At 44.7% G+C, this 5,653-nt stretch overlaps 1 non-coding gene across 1 annotated transcript; it reads right to left on the bottom strand.

Annotated features, from left to right (window-relative positions):
* Positions 1-1,266: 1,266 nt before the first annotated feature.
* Positions 1,267-1,373, bottom strand: LOC122682276. Its single transcript, XR_006337294.1, has one exon. It is a non-coding gene; the product is annotated as a U6 spliceosomal RNA (small nuclear RNA).
* Positions 1,374-5,653: the final 4,280 nt, after the last annotated feature.

The raw sequence follows: 5,653 nt of genomic DNA on the forward strand, positions 1-5,653 counted from the left end.
TGGGAAGTAAAATAAAACCAGGGACTAAAGAGTAATGTGTTTGTGCTTAACTCATAAGGAATCAGGGAAGGCTTCTAGGAGGAGGTGCTATTTCAACAGAGCACTTAGAATGAGGAGTGAACAAGGCATGTGTATGATTTATTACTAAAACTAGGGAGTTCTTTTCTTTCCCTCCAGATCAAGATGGAGGTTGTCGCCAGAAGTGGGACCACAGCCCCACTTCTGGAATCACAAAGAGACCAGGGAATTAGAGATCTTCTGTAGCCACGGGAATGGAGGGGACTAATGTCAGAGTTGTGGCTGGGCTACTGGATCTGAGAAGGGGTGAAGGGGTGGCAATACCCCCAGTTCCTGTGAAGCCGTGACCCACATTTCAAGCTGGGGTGACAGGGGGTGGAGGAAAAGGTGTGGTTGGCTCTGGAAGGGTAGGACATGAATTCCAGCACTATCACTCATCAACTGGCTGACCTGGGCAAGGTATTTGACCTCTCTATGCATCAGTTTATTTGTCTGGAGAATGGGGTTTGAAAGGTCCTTCTGTCATAGGGTTATGGCTTAGATTAACTGAGCTAATATGTATGTAGCATCCTTAGGATAGTGCCTGGCACATAATAAATTCTATACATACGTGGCTTTTTAAAATTGGAGTATAATTGCTTTACAATGTTGTGTAAGTTTCTGTTGTACAATGAAGTGGGTTGGCTCTATGTACATATATATCCACTCCTCCTCGGCCTCCCTCCCCCCATCCCACCCCTCTAGGTCATCACAGGGCATTTAGCTGAGCGCCCTGTGCTTCCCACTATTTATCTGTGTTATACATGGTAGTGTATATATGTCAAACCTAATCTCACAATTCATCCCACTCTCTCTTTCCCCCAGCCCCCCTCCCACTCCGTATACACATGTCTGTTCTCTACATCTGTATCTCTATTCCTGCTCTGGGAATAAGTTCACCTGTACCATTTTTCTATATTCCAATAGAAGCGATAATACATGATACTTGTTTTTCTCTTTCTTACTTCACTCTGTATGACAGTCTCTCATTCCATCCAAGTCTCTACAGATGACCTAATTTCCTTCCTTTTTATGCAGCCCCCTGGGATGTAGCCCACCAGACTCCTCTATCCATGGAATTTTCCAGGCAAGAATATTGGAGTGGGTAGTCCTTCTCTTCACTAGGGGATCTTCTTGACCCAGGGATCGAGCCCAGATCTCCTGCATTGCAGATGGGTTCTTCACCATCTGAGCCACCAGGGAAGCCCCCCAAATATGGAATGCTTCATGAATTTGCGTGTCATCCTTGCTCAGGGGCCATGCTAGTCTTCTCTGTAACGTTCCAATTTTAGTATATGTGCTGCCAAAGCGAGCACTTTTAATGGCCGAGTAGTATTCCCCTGTATATAAGTGCCACATCTTCTCTATGTGTTCCTCTCTTGTTGGCCTGTGGCTGTTATTAACACATCACCCTCCTCAGGGGACCCAAAGCTCTCCCTGCTTTTCCTGCACCCCTATTCAAGAGGCTGATTAAACATGGCTGACAATAAGTCATTATTTTACCCTGTTGAAGCCAGTGTCTTCAGGATGTATGTGGCCCCTGCAGCTTTCCTTACTTAATCCAAACATGAGAAGGCTGAATGTTTTCACCTCCCAAACAGCACGGTGAAAGGCACAGGGGAGATGCTGTGGTTTCTAGGAGCTTTTGCTGATTCCCAGAGAGGATTGCTTCCACAGCAATGGATGCAACTTTCTGGCCTCTTTCTACATAGACCTGAGATGGGGGGAAATTACACATTGAGTCTTCCTTCAGAAATCTAATGACATCTTTGCTGTTGTTGTTCAGTCGCTCAGTTGTGTCCGACTCTTTGCAACCCCATGGACAGCAGCACCTTAAGCACTATGTCTTTTAAGTCCCTTTGCAGAGAATTCTACTCTATAGCTTGAAGGAATATGCAACAGAAATAGAGAACATGGTGATCATTAGAAAAAATGCCCTTCCCATCATGCCACTGCTCTGCCTGAGACATTTTATTTGCTTATTTTTAAAAAATATTTTTTTTTGTTTATTGAGTTGTGCTGAATCTTAGCTGCAGCACGCAGGATTCTGGCTCTTCATTGCTGCACGCAGGGTTTATAACTGTGGCATGCAAACTCTTAGTTGTGACATGTGGGATCTAGTTCCCTGACCAAGGGTTGTACCCAGGTCCCTACATTGGGAGTGTGGAGTCTTAGCCACTGAACCACCAGGGAAGTCCCATGTCGAAGACATTTTAATATTAAAAGTGGCCCATTGCTTCCTGGACAAAGTGCAAGCTCCGGCTTGAGAACATTTTTGCTCAGCCCCTACTTGCCTTTCCAGCTCCATTGATCCACTCCCCTCAGGCCTACCCATGGAACACCTTCCAGTTTTTGCAGCCAGTCAAGTTCTTTCTGTTCTCCACTTTTTTTTTTTTTCTCCCCTGACCGTGCCCCACAGCATGCAGGATCTTAGTTCCCTGATCTGGGATTGAACTCACATCCCCTGCAGTGGAAATGTGGAGTCTTAGCCATGGGACCCCAGGGAAGTCCCTGGCCTTCACTTCTCCTGTTTGCTGCTCCTCAGCCTGGAGCATGGCTCCCTGATCCCTAGCCTCTGCTGTTGTTTACCTGACCAACCCTAATTCACCCCGAAAGTCTCTGCTTACCATTCTTTCTTCAGGGCAGCCCTCTCGGGTCTTCCAAGTCTGGGTTAGGGGCCCCTCTTAGAGGCTGACTTAGCAACTGTTACTTTCCTCATGACTGACAGTATCAAATTGTGACTCAGAGAGGTCTGAGAACCTCCTCAAATGTTCCTCATCCAGCTGGACCTTCGGTGTCAGAGTAGGAATTGATGAGTTTATAGATTGAAAGCACGTTCTTTGCTTTCCAGGGGTTTGCAGTTTGTTTGATGGGAGGGCTGAAGATTACACTGAACACACAGTTCAGTGAGTTTCTCCAGTGAGTGGGTTTCTAGGAAGATTTTGCCCAAAGTCGGATCACAGAAGACAGACAGCATTGAGAGGTTAGGCTGGAGAAGCAAGCAGGGGGCCAATCACAAAGCCTTTGTAAGTGAGATGAAAGAGTGTGGACTCATCGGAGCACAGTAGGTGACAGAGGAGAGTGTTAAGCGAGGGAGATTGGTTTCCTTAAAGCTGACCACGACAAAACAATTACACGCGTCTAATCTGCACAGTCCAGCCCTGATTAGCTTCTTTTCCTCCAGAGAATTGGGAAGCCTCACTTTTCAGACTCACGCCGATGTGTCACATCCCAACACTGCCCCTCATCAGCTGTGCAACCTTATACAAGTGAGTTCAGTCCTCCCAACAGCAATATCGTTATAGAAACAATAGCAACAATACCAGGACCTGCTTATCTGGATTTTGAGAATTAAAGGAGATAATAAAGCAAAGGGACTGGAAAAGAATATGGAAGTAAATCATAACAACAGTGGACAGTAACAGTGACAGTAGAAATAATAATAGGAATCCTACACATGAAAAGATGCTCAAGATTGCTAATTATTAGAAAAGTGCAAATCAAAACTACAAATGAGGTACCACTTCACACCAATCAGAAAGCCATCACCAAAAAGTCTAAAATAATAAGTGCTGGAGAGGGTGTGGAGAAAAGGGAACCCTCCTATACTGTTAGTGGGAATATAATTGATACAGCCATTATGGAAAACAGTGTGGAGGTTCTTTACAAAACTGAAAATAGAGTTACCATATGACTCTGCAATCCCACTCCTGGCATATATCCAGAGAAACTCTAATTTGAAAAGATACCTGAACCCCAGTGTTTACAATAGCCAAGACATGGAAGCAACCTGGATGCCCATCAACAAATGAATGGATAATGAAGATGTGGTATAGGCTTCTGTGGTGGTCTGGTGGCTGAGAATCTGCCTGCCAGTGCAGGGGACATGGGTTCTGTTCCTGCTCCGGGAAGGCCAGACATGCCGTGAAGCACTAAGCCCCTGCACTGTAACTACCCAGCCCACAGGCCACAGCTACTGAAACCTGAGCACCTGGAACCCGTGCTCTGCAACTAGAGAGTAGCCCCCACTTTCCACAACTAGAGAGAGCCCACACAGAGCAACAAAGACCCAGCACAGCCAAAAATAAGTAAAATTTAAAAAAGGAAGATGTGGGACATAGATACAATGGAATACTACTCAGCCACGAAAAAGAATGAAATAATGTCATTTGCAGCAACACAGATGGACATGGAGATTGTCATACTAAGTGAAGCAAGTCAGAGAAAGACAAATATATAATATTACTTATATGTGGAATCTAAAAAATGATACAAATGAACTTATCTGTAAAACAGAAATAGCTTCACAGACATAGAAAAAATGCTTGTGGTTACCAAAGGGGACAGGATTAGGAGGGCTACATTAGGAGCTTGGGATTAACAGATATGCACAACTATATATAAAATAGATAATCAGCAAGGACTTACTGTATAGCAAGGGGTACTATATTCTATATCTTATAATAAGCTATAATAAAAAAGAATCTGAAAAAGAATATATATATATGTATCTGAATCACTTTGCTGTAGGCCTGAAACTAATGCAACATTGTAAATTGGCTATATGTCAATAAAACATAGTAAGAGTGCTACAGATATTCTTTCAACCTAACAGCGTACAGGGGCTGTTCACAGGGTTGTTAACTCTGGGAGCTATGATGAGGCCTTATATTATGCAGATGCTGTTTCCTGAGGGCAGCCCCCTGGGAGGTCTCCTTCGCCCACCTCCATCTCCCATCCCTCCTCTATTACACAGGGTTGACACTGCACCCTTAGCAGGGAGTCCCTGGAGCTAAAGGATCCCTCCACTAGAGCAGAAGTGGGATGTGGAGGGGAGGTGGGGAGAGAGGAAAGGTCTGAGTGGGTAAGAAGAGTCTGGAAATCTTGGGAGAAAGAGGCTTTTCTTCCGACAGGCAGGGATTAGCCATGCACTGCCCCCCCCTCCCCCCCACATAGCATGCATGTTTGCTTGCATATATATGCATGTCCATACACACACACACACACACACACACACAGAGTGAAAAAATGGGGAGGGGAAGCTTGCAGGAGTGGTAGAAAGATATTTATTATCAGACGTCCCCTTGTGGACTACATAATAGGATAAAATGACTTTAAATTGGGCTGAAAAGACAACTTACAGTGTTTTCCTGTCCCCGGCGTGAGGGTGTGAGTGTGACAATCTGGGCTAGAGTCACGCCTCCCTCCCTCTCTTCAGCACCCCAGGGGTGTCGAGCTCAGGTATGTTATTATTACCACTGCTGTAATTATTTTAAGTGAATGCAAGAATTCCTTCCATTGAAGTCCATGGGAGATCTGGATTTCCTTGGGTGATCAAAGTGTAGACTCAAGGTGTGAAAAATGGAGGTCAACTTAGGGTTAATCCTCTCTGGAAATGTGTTTCTATATTTGAAATTAACCTTATCTAAATAATGATTAGAAAGGCAATCTTTCTTAGGTATTGAGTTGCATCCCCCATTCTCAAGGCTCTATCTTCTGTTAAGTCTCCCCCCTCCACCACCATCAGCACCCCCCCATGCTGCTTCAGGCCATTAATCTCTTACCTCTGCTATGTAGATTTGAATTCCCTTTTTAA

Source organism: Cervus elaphus, chromosome 23 (assembly GCF_910594005.1).
Source record: "Cervus elaphus chromosome 23, mCerEla1.1, whole genome shotgun sequence".
In the NCBI taxonomy this organism is placed as follows: domain Eukaryota; kingdom Metazoa; phylum Chordata; class Mammalia; order Artiodactyla; family Cervidae; genus Cervus; species Cervus elaphus.